We start from the raw sequence: 20,104 nt of genomic DNA on the forward strand, positions 1-20,104 counted from the left end.
ATGGACTTCAGAAGAAACTCCGTTGACCACCCCCATGACCACCATGGAGAGAAAACCATAGACTGTAAAATGTCGCCACTGGAAGGTTAAGTCAACTGTTGTTAGCTAACGTAATAAACCCTAGCTGTCCTTGTAGGTAGCCAGCATAACTATATCACTGTGAGTACAGTAGACATCATAAATGTCATGAAATCTTACATGTTTAATCTCAAATGTTGTGTGTTAGCATGTTTTATTGCAGTGAACCATTTTAGTCGTCTGAGGAATACGATAAAATTATTTGCCCTTTGCTTTATGGGACAATCGTGTGTGTGTATATAGGAAAACGCATGTTTTAAATTAAAGATAACATATTTAATATGGTCTGCTTTTGGTGCTCGAAACTTTTTTATTGGTCATTTTGTGTGTTTTACGAATAAGATAGACTACAAGGTTAAGCTTACTTAAATGTAAAATGTTTTTTCTCTATTATAGTGAAAGACGGCTTCCTTTATTGATCACGTCTCCGTTAGATTGCATGTTTTCTTGTGCGGCTGGATGTTGGACTCATGAAAAATAATCACGTTGTTTGTATTTGCCAAAATAGAAATGTACTTTAGCATTGATTATTATGGTGATCTGGAGCGGTCGAATAGAGAATCTACACATATATATGGTTACTTTTTTAGTTATTTTATTTATTTTTTTTATTGTAAAAAAAATAAAATATGTTCACATGTCTTTATATTCTCATGTTCATGTTCTAATGTTTATCTGTTTATCTTTGATAGTGTCAAAAAAAAAAAAAACATATGGTCTGCTTGTCACTCCATGGAAGAGAGGGGCGGAGTCAGCAGAGCTCACTAGCATTTAAAGCAACATGGACTAAAAAACGGCTTGCTGAAAACAGAGCTGATTTTGACAGGGTAAAGAAGGTGTTTTGTACACTACCATTGAGAAATTTTAACCAAAATATGTTATAGACTTTTCTTTAAGACCCTAAAGAATCATATCAACTGTAAAATGGGCATCCGATGAGCCCTTTAAGAGACTTACGTTTAGACAATTTTAGCTGTTTTTCCTCTATTTTAACGACAAAAATAATTCCAAACACAGCCACAACACTGTTTTGCTTCTGTGAGCAACATGACAGTGTTTCATTCCTGAATGAATCAACAGTTTGAATGATTCGGTTCAATTGCAATGACTTATTTACAGTGACTTCAAATATCAGTTTATGTTTCATTTCAAATATCAGTATTCAATGTTTTATTTTTAATATATCAAAACAATTATGCATTTGTTACTGCAGGTTAAACGCATTCATGTCCTGCATTAAACAGTGTGTAAATACATAAATGCCCCCTCACTCAAGATGAGTGTGAAAATAGATTTTATTTGAATATATGAAATATAGTGGTTTTTTTAAATACAGTAGGGATTTCTAGCATTAATATGATGCTACTATAGCAACAATTTAGGACAGTCCGTTTCACAATGTCACATTTTAATTTTAAAAGCCACAAACTTCCCACGCAAGTGGTTCAATTAAGAATACAGCACTACTGAGCAAGCTAAAGGTATAATGAAATCATTTTTTTATGTTTAGTAGAGGGCTAGATGATCATAGTTGATTATTTTGCTGTATTGTTATTGTTTGTTGCTGTTCAAGTTGTTCTAACTTAAAATGATGCATCTGTTAAATGGGTCGCAATGAATGCGTTATGTCAGGGAATCGGTCGCAATAAGCTTGTGTTTCATTGTAAAGCAGACAATTATTTCTGGTGGTTGTGGTGGTAATCACTTGTCTGTATTCGTGGCAAAACTGCTGCCTAAGACATTATTTCCTGGATGTCAGATTTTCGAATTTGTTACCTATGCAATTTTGTTTTATTCAATACTCTGCTGTCTGTATTTGCTAAGTACGTTTTAGTAAGGGCATTCACTCAGAACGCATTTTTCATTACACTGCGGTACTTTTCCATTGTATTTCAAAGCTACGGACGTATTTGAATGGGCGTTTGAATGCCGCACTCATCTCAGGTCTTTATAGCAGCTTCTTGCGCATAATACATCATTCTAAAACACGGCGCTCAAGTTCAAAGAAACTCAGCTTCTAAAAACACGTCTCTAGACCTTGTCTCTAGAAAATCCACTGACCCATCTTTTGACCAAAACACTATCTGTGTAAACCCAGTATTCTAATAGTTGTAGTAGTAGTGGGCAGGTTTGTTTACAGTCCGACAAATACGTAAATGGGCCACATTCCTTTGTGCTACGTCTTCGCCCCTTTCGTTGCCTCAGCCGCCCCCTCCTCAGTGCTGCGCTGGCGCCAGCTTTGGTGGTAATGTACATGACAATGTTAATGTGTTTGGTCTTGGCGAAATAGATCTGCTGCTGCGACAAGAGCAAGTACCAAAACTTGCTACTGCCAATACATCCACAGATTTTATGCTTTGAGCATGTCAAGTCACCTTTATTTATATAGCGCTTTTAACAATACAAATTGTGTCAAAGCACTTAACAGTATCGAGGATATTCAAATAACAGGATAGAGTGTCAGTAATGTATAAAAATAAGATTAAACATCATTATCAATAACATTAATAATCATTATCGAATTGGCTAAAATTGTAATATAGGTGCATCCCTAGGCAGTAGTCAACTCTTTCATTTCAGAACAAAAGAAAAAGATTAATCTGCATTCTGACATGTCACAGCAGGCCACTGAGAGAATGCCCATTATCATGACATATGCAGAAAAAGCTATATCAGATAACGGATCACGCAACATGCTTCACAACAAAACAGCAGCAGTATCACTTTACAACCGCCTGTCTACTCAGCCCTCTGACTGCACAGTGACCCCCATCCTTGGATCCAGTGCTAATTTGTCCGGTCAACATCTTGGCTCACACTGCTGTGATTGAGTTTATCCCCTGAAGAACATGCAGACAGCCAGATAAGAACAGACATCATTATTCCTGCTGGATGCCAAGAGACACACGATATGGCCACAAGCGGCTGTCACAACCCATGCCAGCGTGTCCGTCTGGCCCTGGGTGTGAGGGGTACAGCTGGCACAGAGGGTCTCTGACCCAGACACAAAAGCCGGGGAGCCAGCTGTACATGCTCATCCCCAGTCAAAACCACAAGGCCCAAGTCGTTCATCATTTATCATTTATCGTTATATAATTTTGACTAAATTTGCTCACAGAGTTAAATTAAATTAGTGAAACTTTGTAATTATTGCAACTTACATATCGTAGTAAAAAACATCAATATTTGTTCCTGATACTTGTTTTTTTATTAAAAAAATAAATAAATACATCACGACCTGACTAAAGAGTCATGCTTTACATTTTTTCAGGACAATGAACCTACGCATGGCTTAGAGTTGTTTCTAGAACTTTAAACACACACACTTACACTTACTTTAGCTTTAACACAGAGAGGATATGACAGCCAACACAGTGTCAACGAAAATCCTGAAGAGACTGAATCTGATATATTGTGATAAACTTCATGACAGTCTGACAAATGGTACATAAACAACCTAAAATTTACATACCAACATGCCAAATTGCATTAAAAGAGCACAAAAATCCAGGTGATCTTTTTTTTTTTTAACCTTTTACATGGGAAACACTGATTAAGCAGCAAACCTCAGTGGGCAGCTGCCGCCCTGTTTTCCAGAGCTGTTGGGAATGTAGAGTCATGGTGAGGAGGCCGTTAGAGAAAACAGAGTCAGACGCAGTCAAAGGCTTGTTTGTCACCATGTGTCCAGCACTGCAGCATGCTTCATGCAGATGAGAAACCACCACTTGCTTCCGCACCACACACCAGCTCTTTTGTTCTCTCCAGCACAGAGAGCCTGAGGACACGTGTGAACAAGAAAACTGCTCCATCTAGACTGCTTTTCATTTCAAACAGTCTCCCTCGGACAGGACCGGAGATCTATTTTAGGCCATTGGTTCTCAACTGATACATTGCGAGCAGAAATGGCAGGTTGGATCTGTATGGGTTATGAAAATAAAATAAAATAAAATAAAAACATTTCAATGTTTTAAAAACGTTCATTATTAATAATTTGGGTCATCACTTAATTCCTACTGTTAAATCTAGGTCCTGAAACAAAACCAGTTTAAAACCACTGATCTAAGCCAAGGCAAAAACTACTGAGTAAGTGACCTTAGCATCAACCCTTTCTGTGGGAGAAAAAAACAAAGTGAAGCTTCAAATCAAAGAGTTAATATAGAACTGCTGACCGAAGAGAAAACATCCAGATACACATACTCAGAGATTCAGCATGTATCAAAACTATGTAAACTCCTACTGTTTGAGTGAAACCGGGGGAAAGGCGACCAAAGAAAAATAAACTCTAGCTATTGGCATTTCAAAGCCGCCACAGTAAAGTTCATTTCAAATGAAGCGCGCAGGCGCCTCATGGGGCGGTGTGTGTGTGTCATGGTCCTGAGGGACACACACGTGGGGGGAGTTAAAGGAATGTCAAAATTTTAATTTCTACCACAACAAGTCTACCACAGTGGTTACTTCTTGATTTTTGACTTACGAAGACCACAGACCGTACCAAAATGGTACCTATTATTATTTTCCTTAAACCAACATGAAACAGAGTTCTGGAAACATTTTCAGTCCTAAACAAAGACATATTTATTGTTTATTGTATTGTGATGTCACAAGCCTGTCTTCAGTGGTCCTCAACCACTGCTCAAGAACCAAAGCTACATCACAAGCAGATGTGTTTGAATAAAGAAGAATGAGGCTGAATGATTGCACAGCATCATAATGTACATTAAAACTGTAATAGATGTAAAAAGAAAAAAGCTACTTGTATTTAAGTAGTTCAGTGTGGCCATAGACCACTGTGAATCATATATTACAGAGATCTGATCTCAAAAACAGGTTTGTCAAATAATATCTTCACCTGACGGAAAAAGGTAAGACTTGTGTAGAACAGTGACTCCTACTGGTCCTCAAAGCAGCTGCAGAGAGAGAGAGAGAGAGAGAGAGAGAGAGAGAGAGAGAGAGAGAGAGAGAGAAAGAGAAAGAGAAAGAGAAAGCGAGCAAGTCAGAGGTACTTTGATAACGTAGCTCACGACTCTGTGTGCCGTCACATTTCTGCTGAATTCCTATAATAGCCATCAAAACCACATCCTGCATTTATTACTTCCTCTCACATGTAAGTGGTTCTCCATTTCCATTTTCTTTCACTTATTCTTTAATATCTGGATCCAGGCTAAGCCTAATGTTGGTTTAAATGAACGATGTGGATGTAGCTGGCAGTACCTTTTTTAGAGAGACGCAAAAATTTATCACAAAATGGGACTATTCACAGGAATAGTTCTGGACTGAGTAATAACTACCGAGCAAAGCCAACTCAAACATCCAACACACTGTGTGTGTGTGTGTGTGTGAGAGAGAGAGAGAGAGAGAGAGAGAGAGAGAGAGAGAGAGAGAGAGAGAGAGAGAGTGAGTGAGTGAGTGAGTGTGTCTGACTAGTGGAAAGTTTGCTGATGTGGTGAAGCCTCAAAATTAGATCAATACGAACGGTTCAAGAATCCTAACATATAATAAGCAACTTTTCATTTTCAATCTACTCGTCTCTGGCCAAAGAGCAGAAGAGAAGCAGCTGAAAATGTGACACACAGAGGCCTGAAAGCACAGATGTGGTCAGATACTGTGATCGCTTGACAAACCATGATATTAACTGCTGCATCAATGAGCAGTGCTAACCTCCAGATCACCCTTTCTTGTTCTCTTTTGTTTCTCAGTATCCTCGGTAAATTCTCACACAAGAAAAAAGAAACAACAAAAAAGGCAGGAAAAAAGGCAGGAAATTTCTAGATCATCGCATCACTGACATTCGCAGGGCTCTCTTGAGGAGAATGCATGTGCCAAACAGTTAAATTAAGAGCGCTCCTAGCATTCCACTCCTCTCAGGAACTCACTCTTTCAGCCCTTCTTGAAAAGTTGCATGGTCATCTAGTGTACTTAAAGGGTTAGTTCATCTAAAAATTTAAGTTAGCCTGTGATTTACTCACCCTCGATGCATCCTAGGTGTATACAGTTTGTGTAGAATTATTAGGTAAGTTGATATTCTGGTCATATTTTTTTCCAAGAACATTTTACTAATTCCAAACCACATCAATCTTAACTACTATTGATTTTGTATTTAATCATTTATAAGTGATATATAATTGTCCATGAAGGCTGAAAGTCAAAAACTACTTATTTCAGATATGCAGAATTATTAGGCAGGTTTTCTTTTACAGATAAAATGAGACTGAACAAGAATAAAAGTAAAAAAATTATTAAATGCCCATGAGAAGGATGCAATACTAATGCAATAATAGAATTAGCAAAGTTAAGGCATGACCATTGGGCAGCTAAATGCTCATTGGGTCAGCACGGTCAGAAAAAACAGGTGGAGAAGAAAAGACACGTTAACTGCAAAAGAATTAAGAATTATTGTGAAGAATTTGGTGAGAAACCATTAGGAACCATTTAGTCTCCAGCACCATCATTTTCCAGAACCTTCCTGGAGTTTGCAGAAGTGGAATGTGTCAGGTTCTCAGAGACTTTGCTTGGACAAATTCTTTAAAATGGCCCTCACTTAATAAGAATAACATGTTGAAGTGTTGTGAAATACATGAAGACTGATTTAAAAAAAAAATATATATATAGGCTTTATGGACAGATAAGTTGAGATCGAGTGACTCTTGAAGGACCAGCATCACATCCACTTGTGCCACTGTTTGAAGAATTTATCTTCCAGAATATGGCAGTAAGTTTTAGGAGCTCATTTTTAATCAGTCCTGCAAAACAGACTTTTCAGGATAGGAGATGAACTAAAATAAGCTCCCAAAACTTACTGCCAGATTCTGAAAGATAAATTCTTCAAACAGTTGTAAGATATCAGAGACTGAATCAGACAAAGTGAAGGAGGCGATCAGAACATTGAAACCTGAGGAGCTGGAATTCAGAGAGGCTCCAAGAAACAGGATGTAATAAATCTGTCCAGAATCGAGCACCAGCTAGTCTGAAGAAAGCCTAACCCGCAAACCTCTTTCACAAAACAGCTTGCAACATTGAGACAAAAGAACACTTATTGATAATTCCAATTCAAGAAGGAGACTGTCAAATTTGTTGCAAGTAATCAAGACTGATGTTCAAAGAGATGGCCGTCACATGTAAACCTGTGATAGGAAATCACCAGCTACAGACTCTCTTGGGCAGGTCTTCCCCCATACAAGACAAAACAGACTTGAATTCCTTTCTCTAAAGAACACGCCTCCGTTCACCATAGAACTATACAAAGACTTTATTTTTCATATGCACATAAAATCATCCTAAAAGGACATTTCTATGCAGAACCCATATTATGTTTGTAAGCCACATATTATAGACTATCCATGTTTTAATCACTCATTGTGTATGTCTTGCTTTTAATAAGTACTGAATAGCTTAAGCCTTAAAGGGTAGTATTCATGTTTAGTATGTATGAGTTTGAAAATTCATGCTTTAAATGTTTCTCCCAATCAATTCTTTGTCAAATACATCATAGTCTTGTTATAGAAATCATGCTCAAAAAGTATACTTTGCAAGAGCCTGTAAAGTTCAGACCTCTGACTGAACAGATAACAAGTTGATTTATGATTTGGTGGAGAAGCAAAGCAATTCCCAAGCAAGGACAGTATCTAATTGGTCAAGACATCCAGATGGGACGGTCTGAAAGCCGAGTTTAAAAGCTCAGGACACCATATTTTATTTCTCTTACTTACTTTGCCACCGCGTGCTGCTCTTTGAGCGTGCTCTGGCCCACATGCCAGCTGCTACCGCGATGGAAAGAAAGCCAACCTAGTCTCGTTACATCCTTTTATTTTTATTCTTTTACTTTAGTTTCTTTTCTTTCCGTGGAGTTTCGTGTTCTAATGTAAGTTTGCTCCAAAGTCCAGCTCCGACTGCACTCGCTTCAAACTTCGACCAGACCAACTCCGCATCCTCAGCCAACGCCCAAGACCTCACTTCAAAGACTACTGAACTCTCAACCAATCAGACACTTCGGGGAACCCCCTGTCTGCAACGACGACACAACCCCGTTACAGTACACCTCCAGATTCTAACTGAATCAGGTGCAGTTAACATAAATGTTAGCCTCATTGAGAAACTCAAAGCGAGGGTTAAATAAGTGATTGATGGTTGTTCAGGTCTATGCAATTGAACATATTGCTGTAAACTTGGGATTTCACATTTTCATTCTCTTAAACTCATCCTTTCCTCACTTTCTCTCTTTCTTCAACGTGTGACTGTGTGAATGCTTGTGTTCATGTGTTAGATTAGTTTATGTCTTATATAAATAAAATCTGATTTATATTGAAAAGAGAAGTATCTTGTGTTTTCTGCTCACAAGTTAATGTCTTAATCTGCCGATCTAGTTACAATGCTGTTTAATAGTGTTTTCACTATATTTTGTATTTTAATATCCAGTGCAGAGTTTGGTATACGGCTCGTTCAGTGAATCGCCGTAACACTGATTCTGTTCAAATCCTTATAAAATCATAAATTATTCCCTTTGAGCTAAATTAAACAATTGCTTTAAATTACATATTAATATTACTTGTATTACGTTTACACAGTCCTACAAAAGGATGTGATGCTGGTTCTTCAAGAGTCACTCACAACTTATCTGTCCATAAAGCCTATACAAAATCAGTCTTCATGTGTTTCACAACACTTCAGCATGTTATTCTTATTAAGTGAGGGCCATTTTAAAGATTTTTTTTGTCCAAGCAAAGTCTCTGAGAACCTGACACATTCCCTTCTGGAAACTCCAGGAAGGTTGCAGTTCTGGAAAATGATGGTGCTGGAGACTAAATGGTTCCTAATGGTTTCTCACCTAATTCTTCACATTAATTCTGAATTCTTTTGCAGTTAACGTGTCTTTTCTTCTATATTTTAGCACATTAAAATATATATCTTATATTGTAATAATACATCCTATTGTCCTGTAAAAAATAAAAAGCAGCATTTAATAATCATGATAACAATATAATATATTATAATAAAAAAGTAAAGTAAAGTCGTGACGTATTGTCAAGTATGGTGACCCATACTCGAAATTGGTGCTCTGCGTTTAACCCATCCAAGTGCACACACACAGCAGTGAGTAGTGAACAAATGCACACACACACACACACACACACACACCGTGAACACACACCCGGAGCAGTGGGCAGCCATGCTGCGGCAATTGGGGGTTCGGTGCCTTGCTCAAGGGCACCTCAGTCGTGGTATTGAGGGTGGAGAGAGCGCTGGACATTCCCTCCCCCCACCTACAATCCCTGCCGGCCGGGGGCTCGAACTCGCAACCTTTCGATTACGAGTCCGACTCTCTAACCATTAGGCCACGACTTCCCCCAATATATTACAGTAAAGTATATAGAATTGTTATTATTAAAGAGTTGTACCTGCCAAAAGTTTGAAAACATTACAATTATTAATGATTTTGAAATAGATATCTTCTGCTCATCAAGGCTGACTTTATTTGATCAAAATAAAGTAAAACAAAGCAATTTTGTGAAATATTATTTTAAAAAGTTTTCAATATATTATAAAATGTAATGTTATTCCTGTGATGCAAAGCAGAATTTTCTTCATCATTACTCCAGTTTTCAGTCTCACATGATCTTTTAGAAAAAAAAATACAACTTATTCGACTTGACCACTGCTCACCGCTCACGCTCACAGCCAACATTCACTGCTAAAAATGCGCGACGAAGAGGATCCGAAATCATCTATTTGGGACTATTTCGGCTACAAAAAGGAGGATGTTGACCAAAATGAGGTACTTTGCACGGAGTGTCAAAGTTGTGGCCACAAAACAAGGAAACACCACCAATTTGTCTGATCACTTAAAACGGCACCACAAAGCTCTTTACGACGAATACAAAGTCAAATCTGGATGTCAACCAAAACAAACAAATATTTGTGATGCCTTTGCCAGTGTGACACTTTACCAGAAAGGCTCTCAACGACAGAAAGAAATAACAGACGCAATAACGTTTCATATCGCTAAAGATATGTTGCTATTAAATACCGTCGCCAAAGAGGGATTTAAGAAAATGATCCGAACGCTTGACAGGCGGTATGTTATACCATCCCGCACATATTTCTCACATAAAGATTGTGAACCAAAATGCTTAAGTTGTTTTATAAAAAATATATTTATTAAGTTATATTGTTGTAAACCAATCAGGGGGGTTGGTGTAAAGCTGCTGTTTTATTTAAAAATTTGTTCTGCTTTTGTGTTTACAGAAATGTTCTAATTTTGGAATAAAATATTAAGTGACCTTTTTGTCACTTGTAATGAAGCTTGCTTATTAGTGAAATTATTAATATCATGGAATGGTAATTATTGACTTTAGCCTGGATTGATGGCTCTCAATATCGCAATATATATCGTTGGGAAAAAAATATGGCAATGTAATTTTTTTCCAATATCGTGCAGCCCTAATTTCTAATGATGAATGTTGCATTCCCAAATGCAAATTAAAGCGGCTCAAACCAAGAGCAGCGCAACTAGCACTAACAGTGAATCGAAACTAAAAACAGTACTATAACAGCAGACATGTAGTGTGTCAGACTACAGCCTATTATACAATTACATCACAACCGTTGCAAATTTTAATGACAGCACTAGCAATATAAAATTCTCACTGCCATTCATAAAAAGTCACCGGGTCAAGTAACATGCTTCAGCGCTGACTCTACTATCATTTGGAGCTTTGAATCATTTGAACTCTTTTAACTGATAAAATGTTCTGTTTACGTTTGAAAAAACAAAGGGCCTACACTAAACCTAGTAATAACAAATGCAAACATGAGTAAAGATTTGCTGAAGCAAACTTTAGTATACTTCTAAGATGCGTTGAGCTCTTTTATTGTGACTCATACAATGCTGTACGAGATGAGATACCGAGCAATTTTATTATGTTAGAAATGCCATACGTATGGAGCTGGTTATGCGATAAAAATGTTAAAATGTATGAGTTTACAAATCATGCACAATGGTCAAAGTGTTTTAAAGTGCCCCTATTATGGGTTATGAAAGGTTCATATTTTGGTTTTGGGAGTCCCCATCAACAGGTTGACATGCAAGGTCAAAAAACACTTTCAAATGACTCCCAAACGATTTGTTCCATGATTCATTTTTCCAAACCCCTCCTTTGCGTGATGCTAATCTGCAGTGATTGGTCCGATTGGTTGATTTCATTTCCATTTCATCATATCTGTAATGCCTGATAATGCAGCATTTTTGAGCACAGTGCTGCTTTGTGCACAGCGTTACCAGGGAAACCTATGGTGGCTGAGAGAGCTCAACGCGCTGCAACTTCAGAAAACACATGCAAATTGACAAAGCACCAACAAATCAAGAAAACATCTTCATCAGTTTGACAGCAGGTGGTGCAAATGCTCACAACACAAACAAATAAAGAAACACACTGCAATTGCTCAAAACAACCATTTGCAGCATGTGCGTTGTCAAATTGACGAAATTTTTTTCTTAATTTGCAGGCTTTTTTTTCTATTTGCAGTGCATTTCTTTGGTTGTGTTGTGAGCATTTGCAGCATGTGTGTTGTCAAATTGAGGAAGTTGTTTTCTTTATTTGCAGGTGTTTTATAGATTTGCAGCGCGTTGAGCTCTCTCAGCCACCGTAGAAACTGCTATTTTTAATGCTCCAAAAGTGGCAAACAATGAATATGCATTTTCATTCAGACCAACGTGAAAATCAAGTTTCCCCAGGTCTGTGCGAGCAATAAGTGGGTGGGCAATATGCTAATGTTTCATGTTGATGTCAACATGAAACGGTTTGGGATTCATTTTAAAAACAACTCTTTTAAATGAATCAGAGTCGACTCTTTCTTTTGAGAGACAATGGCCACGTTCACACTGCAGCTAAATTACGTTGTCAGTTCACCTTTGACTCCTTAATTGCATTGTGTACGCACATAATTCACTAAACTATAGTAGTGACAACCGCATTTACTACAGGAATTCTATGCAGTGTGTACGGAACTGAACTGAACAAGAAAAAAACAAGGACAAGCACAAAAGCACTAAAACACCCAAATGCTTTATGTATTATAACCCTCCAAAATCATCTCATTTCCGCAACAGACTACTTTATTAACTCCATAAAGTGCCTAGCTTTATCAGCTAAGACCAAACAATATGCCAAAAAGCGCTTGTAAATATGAGTACAACACTGCAAGAGTACAACACAGCGCTCTATATAGCAGCCTCCCGAGCATAAACAAAACACAGCATGTCTATCAGCGGTAGTTTAGTTAAAATCGACGACAAAAAGAGTCTTTAGCCAAACAATGGCAGATACCAAAGGACTAAATTCTTATACACTCCCGCAAGATGGCAAAAATGTTGCTATGGTTACAAATGCGAGAGTGACTGCTGTTCCGTACACACACGGAACGATAATTTACGGGACACACTCCCGCATTTAAATACAGTTGTCACTCCTGAAACTTGCAGTGTGTAAGTGGCCAATAACTTTATACACGGTGCACTTTCAGATTTAAAACTTTGCAGAATGTTTTCTTTCACTTAGAGTGGTGTTACACACTGCATGAAAGGTAATTTTCAAAAATCCATAATAGGGGCCCTTTAAGGTTATAACAGTATTGTGCAACAAACCACACAAAATAAGATTTTAGTAATTGATAATCTGCTAATATAATATGTGTGAAAAGAAAGAAAAGAAAAAGTTGTTGATGTTTTGCTGCCTCTAGTGTTCATTTCAGCTCGAAACTGGTATGTTTTTGGAGTAGGAAAAGGCACACATTTCCAATAATCCTAGGTTGTTATTTTTGCTATTTTGTTGGTATGGGAAAACAGACTCGATTACATCAATTTTGAATCTCAGTTATACAGTATCTGTCCAAGGATTTAGGATTTGTATGTCCTAAATCAGAGCACATAGACAATATTATGTCACAGTCGTCAGGGTTAATATTGTCCACAACCCTCTATGAGTTATGGCTTGTGACGGTTCTTTGATGCGGCATCAAGACACAATTTTATGGTACTATATTTCCCGACAGCCACGCACTGGCTTAGTACATACTGTACTTCATTATCATTTGTGAGGTATGCACTTCCCATAAGTAAACAAGTTTCTAAAGCAAAAAAAATAAAAAAATAATAATTTAAGATAAACATTTAAAATCAAGTGCCAAAGAAAATGACCACAAAACTCAATTAAGAGTTTACTCAGCCTCAAATTCTGGTCTTGTTTTTGGATTAAAATCCCATTTAAAAAGACTTAAAAGGTTCATAGACAGAGGTTTCTGCCACAATAAGCAGGTCTCTACTACTTAGATGTGTCAGCAGATTTATGGATAGTGGTCAGTTCCCCAGAAGAAAAAGTCATACAGATTTGGAATGACATGTGAATGAGTAAATGATGACAGAATTTTGGGCGAACAATCCCTTTAATAGTTAATGTCGTTAAAACCCTTCACACTATTAGCATGCCATTTAAAGTGCTTTGGTCTTATAAAACACATGGATATGCCCAGACTACTTCCTGAAGTCAGGATGGAGGTCACTCTTAAGTAAAAATGGAGGTAAATGCGTCTGAACAATGTCTGAATCGTTAAAGCACCTCTTAAGAAGCAGGAAGGTCTTTGGCAACACTTTAACAGCTGTCTATTCATCTCAGCCTCTGTGCCAAAGAGCAGCATGACAGTGATGACCTAACTGTGACACTTTCTCACTTCCTGTCCCCAGCTCGATTGTTGCAAACAATCGCCATAGTTTCAACACGCCTGTGAGCAAATTTAAAAGCCTCCTACAAATGCCAGGAGCAGTTCTGCACCGTTTACCATGCTGAGTCCAAAGGAAATAGAGCAAGGTCAACCAGTCACAGCTGATGGCTCAAGGAAGGAAGCTTGTGTGAATGTGCACGAGTGTGTGTTTGTATAAGAATATGAACTCCACTTTAGATCACTTCCTGATAAAGCCAACAAAGCAAAAGAGCTTTTCTGTAATGTTTCCTCCAGGAAATGGGTGTTTCTTCAACTACAGGCACGTTTATGTCCATGTTTATTTTTGTTAAAACTAAAAAAAATGACTTCTTTATCAAGTAGACAATACTGTCAATCAGAGGTGGGTAGTAACGAGTTACATTTACTTGAGTACATTTTTTGGGTAACTAATACTTTGAGTATATTTTAAAATGGGTGCTTTTACTCTTACTCAAGTATATTTTTAGAGAAAAAACTGTACTTTTACTTCGTTACTGTGGGCGACTCTCCTCTCGTTGCTGTATCTTAATGCAATACAAGTTAAAAATGCTTCGGTTTATTCCAAACGCGCAGTCTACTTTTCTCTGGGCAATGAACGATGCCCATTAGCGAATGATTCATTCTTTTGAGTCGATTCTGTTTAAAGGCTTTATCAAACCAGTTGGCAAACCAGTGAATCGGTTCGTGAATCAGTTTGAATGATTCGTTCAGTTCCCTGCCGCATGCGCTGAGTCTCTGAAGCGGTTCTTCTCACTCAGATAACAGAGAGTTTAAGAACATCAAGAGCGCTGAAGATGTGGCTCTGGATCTACAGTCAGTTGAAAGCAAATCTGCAAAGGCTTGTTTGCTAGAGCTACATGAAGATCTTTTATTAGATGAACACCGCGTGTGCTGTCTACTGTTCCACAGGTATAGGCCACGATACCACTATGACATCACCAGTTTGTTGTACATGTACCTTACATTAAATACAATGTATAATTTATACATTAAATAAGCTGTCACAGAGTATGAAATGAACACCCGCGGAACCCGCGTTAGCTCTGCGCAGCGGCGCGCGGCCTGTTCTAGACACAATTAATATTCATATTTTTACAATATTTACGCTTGCAAAAATATAGGCTACATTTGTTTACATTTTGCAGAACAGAAGATCCGTCAATATGCATTTGTTTCGTTATGTTCAGAGCTGTCATGTGAGGCGTTTTCAGAGGTTTCAGTGTCAGAGGTTATAGGATAATACATAATTAATTTACTTTAAAATATAATTTAATTCAGTGATGCAAATCAGAATTTTCATCAGCTGTTACTCCAGTTTTCGGAGTCATATGATCCTTCAGAAATCATTATAGTATATTGATTTATTACCAGTGTTGGAAACAGTTTTGCTGCTTAATATTTTTTGGAACCTGTGACATTTTGTTCAGTATTCTTTGATGAATAGAAAGCTAAAAAGAGCAGCACTGATAATAAATCAACATGATTTCTGAAGGATTATGTGACTCTGAAGACTGGGGTAAAGGCTGATGAAAATTCTGATTTGCATCACTGAAATAAATTACATTAAGATATATATATATATATATATATATATATATATATATATATATATTTGAACGGCAGTGTGTGTGTGTGTGTGTCAAGTCAAGTCTGCTTTATTGTCAATTCTTCCACATGTACAGCACATACATACAGAGAATTGAAATTGCGTTACCCTCAGTGTGTGTGTGTGTGTATGCACATACACATTACATAAATGTAATCTATATATCTAAATAAAAATAGACTATATTCAGTACCTATATGATCCAAAGTAACTAGTAACTAACTACTTGAGTAGTTTTTTTTATCCGATACTTTTTTACTCTTACTCAAGTAACTATTCAGACTATTACTTTTACTTGAGTAAATATTTCTACAAGTACTTTTACTTTTACTTGAGTACAGTTTTTGAGTACTCAACCCACCTCTGCTGTCAATGAAGACCATGTTTGATATGATATGTAATCTTAAACATAAGATAATTTTTTCGGACAAAATTCAGTGTTAATGTTAGTCTTTTTTGGGATATTTTTGTATTTGCATCATTTTCAATATAGATGTAATTGTGTCAGATTATCTAAAAAGGGTGCATTTTTTAAGTATGTTTAATTTGTTTTATTTTATTATTTAGCTAACAAAATGTTTTTTTGTTTTTTTTAAATGCCATTTCCACAACATGTGCAATACATAATTTTATTATGTAATTTGCTGGAGAAGTTAATGTAATTTTAGAAAAATGCCAAAAATTACAGTTGGGCATTTTTAGTGGCCAAAACTATTCAGAGTATGAAAAAAAGTCCAAATCCACAGTGCTAAAAGATGCAGATAGTTACAAAAACACACACACATGAAATTAACAGACTCAGTGCTCAGTGATTCTCCTGGAAATAAAAGTGCAAGATCCAGACAGCCTAAATCTACACCATAAACAATAATTCTAATGCCGCAACATCTCCCGCAATATGCAAATCCAATTTGCAAATGCTTGCTGATGGCCCTGTATCAGCAGAACAAATGCAAGAGGTCTGTCCAGCTGGCTGGGGTCTAATCAGAGGTCACACCTCATTTAAGAGAAAACCGGCATGACAAGAGTCAGTCCCTACAGGGATATAACTTTCCATTAGCCTCAGGGTTGAGGGAGAAGGAAAAATTCACACACAGTGACTTCAGTGGAGGCCTTCCAACCAAATTCTCAATGACTAGTCAAAAAGGCATGCTATTTCTGACTAATACATGAAAACTCTCTGAAAAACACGCATGCTATAAAAACAGAGAAAAAAAAGACACGTCCAATAACCTCACTTTAAGTTATAGAATAAACTGACCTCACAGTGCACTATTCCCACGGCAGATTATTCACTACAGATGAAATTGTTTCTATTAGACACACTTTTAAGAAAGATGATCCACTTTAAGATGGGAACATTTGGGGGAAAATTAATCATTGCACATGCAATCAAAATGGTTAAAGATGAAACTTTCAATGACAAATAAAGCTTTTGTGTTAGAACTCTTTCCTTTTGGGGTGATCTGAATCTGAAGGAATTTTCCCACAAACATTCACAGGGGGAATTTATACAGCAGGATGGCAGAAACAGACGAACGGTCACCTGGTGAATGTGTCATTCTCTTCAGTTTATTGTGAAAGCTCAACCCCCTCTCATGCCTACAGGTCACAACCAAGCAATCACCATTAAACCAATAAATGCTCTTCATGAGTAACACAGACATAAACCACAAACTAGTGAGTAAGCATTCTTCACCATCTGTTAAAGGTCACATATCAAAAGAAACATTAAAGCCTTTTTTCCAAACTCATGAAGAGTGTGACCTGGATTAACAATTGTAATATCAGATGTATTAGTGTACAACCTACTAAATCAAGACAACACACAATCATAGACAACTGATGGAATGAAATTAAACTATTTATTTGAAACAAAAATCGTTCTATCCCTTTTAAATACTTTTGTGCATCTTTGATGAATACACACGTATTAAAGGTAAATTAAAGAACAATTTCAAATTTCTGTGATTTCAAATTTCAACCTTCAATTTTTTTTTTTTTTAAATGAATCTCATGCATCAATGCATTATGTTATACAATTCACATCACACTTCCTGAACTGCAACACATGCTTTAAATTAGTAGTACTGGAGTTTTTTTTTCTAGTGTCAAGTAAAAAAAGCCCTACTCAGAGGTCAGTTCATTTTCACTCTTTTTTCCCCCTCATCTAGACACTTTACAGAGACTTTGTTCTGCCTGGCACTTAGTGCTTTATCTCTCTCTGCTTCTCCTTATCTGGGCTTTGTTAGCAGGGCTCTGCTCGCTGCATCCACACTGGGGCTTGTGCAGGAACAGTAATTAAACCCAAATGTGCCGCAGGCTTCCTGGATCACATCCTGAAAAGGTTTTCCATTTCTTAGAGTTTCTGTCTTATTTCATACTCAAGAAAAGTAAAAATCCTTTAGGGCCAAAGGAGGACAACGACACTCACAAAAACTGAAAATAGAGAAAAACGTTGTGTCTAAAGCATGCACATTTTTTTCTTTTCAATGCAGTGAATTAAACATTTCTAGGCAAACACATCAGATGACAGATAAAACATTCATGTTCTCAACACAGTTTGCCACGCTGTCTTCTGTATACTGTGTAAAAGCTGAAATTTAAACGGTGTCTATTTTTATGCAGCACATTTTATGAACTCCAGATCTGGACAGACACACTCACCAGCTGAACACACGTGTCGCAAACCAACAAGCCCCTTAGCTAGGCTGTAAGGCTCTCACTCGTAAGGCTTGTGCCAGAGGGGAGAGAAAAGCCATCAGAGATTTATTTATCTTTCATATGCAAATGTGGAATCTGATGGGGGACACCTTGGACCAATAACACCAATAAGAAACAGATGCTTAGTAATGGAAGCGCTTGATCACACATAGAAAACATAAGCTCCAGAAACAGCAAGTCTTTGTACTGGGTGAAGGTACAGTTCACCCAAAAATTAAATCTGTCATCATTGATTCACATGTCATTCCAAATCTTTGACTTTCATTTGTCTTCGAAACACAACAGAGATTTGTTCCTTTATTTAAAGGCCATGCAACCAAAATATTGACATATTAAAAACAAAAGGTCAGCCGTGCTTGCTTGATGCATGAACCAGTGAGTTTTGAGGATGAGCTTCCAATTATGAAAGTTTATGTGTGAATAAATAAGTATAAATTAAATATATCCACTATGTGAAGTGATTAGGAGTAGACTTGGATTAAGCCACTGTTTCAAAGATGAATAAACGTCTTATGAGTTTGGAATAGCATGAAGGTGAGTAAATGACAGATTTCATTTTGGGTGAACCTTATAATCTTGAGAGTAATGTAGAAAGCTAATTGGCTCAATGCACAGTTTTAGTCATGACTGTGGAATATTGTTTCTGAGCCAGTGTTGCACTCAGAACTAATACTGTCCCAAAAAAAACAGGCCTTTTCAGTACGAGTGCAAGAATAGCCATTGCTTAGTCTACATTCAACCTTAAAACAGCAACTTTTATCACAAAAACAGCCTGACACTCTGTCTATCTGAGTGGAGAGACAGTAGATGGGGTTATATGGGCACTTTTCATATTTTTATTACTGCCTAAGAGGAATCCTGATAATCTCAGTGTTGATCGAGTGCTAAAACAATGCATCAGATCTGTTGATCTCACTCAATGATACAGCTCCAACATTCTTCCCTATGAGGATGTTCTGTTTTTCTCATTACCATGTGCTGGATTCTGTGTGATTTGATCACTACTCAACCTGAAGTGTGCTTAGTTAGGAAGAAGACGTTCTCATGGGCCCCTGCTTCTCAAAACACAAAGCTTCTGCAAACCTCGATTTCAAAAGAAATGACTGTGTATAAAGTGGGTTTCAAAGGTTATGTCACTCATTTATGAAAAAGTTTTAGTTTATGCTTTCACTGTCTGATTTAGCATATTAGAATGCCACCAAAAATAATTCCAAACAAAGCCAGAGCAGAACCATTATGCATCTCCAAGCAAAATTAAAACAAACAACAAATGATTCAATGACTGACTCGATAAGACAGGGACTTGCCGCCACCTACAAGTTTATTTCAAAATAATCATATATATCATTTATATATTATTTCATATTTCAGTATTCGAAGAGTATTTCTTTCAAACTTTAAAAATAACATAAAAAAACTGAGCGTTACCAAACAGTCTGTGTTAAGGTTATTTTATAAGGTTAGAAAAAAATTACCAGCTTACAAAGTCGATGCCCCTATTAAGGTAAAATCAACGTAAGGGGGCAAATATAACGCCATTCCAGCTTCTGTGGCTATTTTTATGTCGAGAAAAATTTATAGCAGAATTATATTAGGTTTTTAAAATTTATTTTCGCTAAAAACTCTAAAACTGTATCTGGCTTAACCCTGTTAAAAATCTCTACAAAAGAGTTCTCACACAAGATAAAAACCAGCACAATCTCATAAAACAAGCTTCAGAGATAAACGGTTTTTGAAAAATATAAATTTCTGTCACAACTTTGAACTGAACAGAATATGACAAGCTGTCGAGGCCTACACCAGCTAGGATACCAGTACAAAAACACACTTGGCGAAATGCTGCCTAATTATAGTTATCGATAAAATCCCCCCCTCCCAAAAAAAAAGTCAAAGATGATATAATTTTTTTTTTGTCAATATCACACACCCCTATCTGGAAATAAAGAG

General features: G+C 37.0%; 1 protein-coding gene across 5 annotated transcripts in view; it reads right to left on the reverse strand.

The window, feature by feature from the left end:
* The window catches only part of LOC306856851 (septin-9-like), a 79,002-nt gene that overhangs the window by 27,164 nt on the left and 31,734 nt on the right, over positions 1-20,104 (reverse strand). The window lies entirely within an intron of this gene.

Source organism: Barbus barbus (assembly GCF_936440315.1).
Source record: "Barbus barbus genome assembly, chromosome: 3".
In the NCBI taxonomy this organism is placed as follows: Eukaryota; Metazoa; Chordata; class Actinopteri; order Cypriniformes; family Cyprinidae; genus Barbus; species Barbus barbus.